At 54.9% G+C, this 740-nt stretch overlaps 1 pseudogene; it reads left to right on the forward strand.

Moving 5' to 3' along the window:
* LOC121602001 overlaps positions 1-501 on the forward strand; it is a 5,296-nt pseudogene extending 4,795 nt beyond the window's left edge.
* Positions 502-740: the final 239 nt, after the last annotated feature.

Raw genomic sequence — 740 nt, forward strand, 5'->3', positions numbered from 1 at the left:
CGTCGTGAGACAGGTTAGTTTTACCCTACTGGTGTGTGCTTATAGTCGCTATCTTAACGGAATTCCTGTGCAGTACGAGAGGAACCACAGGTACGGACCACTGGCTCAATACTAGTCCGACCGACTTTGGTATGACGCTACGTCCGCTGGATTATGCCTGAACGCCTCTAAGGTCGTAGCCAATCCGAGCTGATAGCGCTTCTCAAACCCATTAGGTGTTCGGAAGCTAGCGGGCCTAACAACCCTCTGAGATCCGTTGGAGTCTGCCTTCGCAGCCCGGCGTCTCATCCCGCTATACCTAGGCCGCAATGAGTGGAGTTCGCTGCACGTTTTAGTACCGTAACTGGGAACGCCGTTGGCTTGAGCTCTGCCCAACGTGGATATACCTAGTTTCGACACCTATCAACCGCCCGCAAACGACGGACTTCAGGCTGGGAGCTGCGAGTTGTAGAGATGCGTTCGCATCGATCCTCTCAGGCGACCCATGCTTGGTGGTTTGTCCGTGTGCCCCTTCCTCGATGTGCGCAAGCGCGTCTTGGTCTGGGGACCACGTCGACACAGGGGATACTTTTGTGAGAGCAAGAGTGTACTTGTTGAGTGTAGCAAGGATCGCGTGCCCCTTCCTCGATGGCGTATTTAACCATCTTGTCTGGGGACCGTGGTACCGTGCTCTGGTGAAGCTTGGTGCGTGCTCCTTCCTTGTCAGACGAGTGACTTGACTTGGTCTGGAGACCGTTCCT

Source organism: Anopheles merus, unplaced genomic scaffold (assembly GCF_017562075.2).
Source record: "Anopheles merus strain MAF unplaced genomic scaffold, AmerM5.1 LNR4000264, whole genome shotgun sequence".
NCBI lineage: Eukaryota > Metazoa > Arthropoda > Insecta > Diptera > Culicidae > Anopheles > Anopheles merus.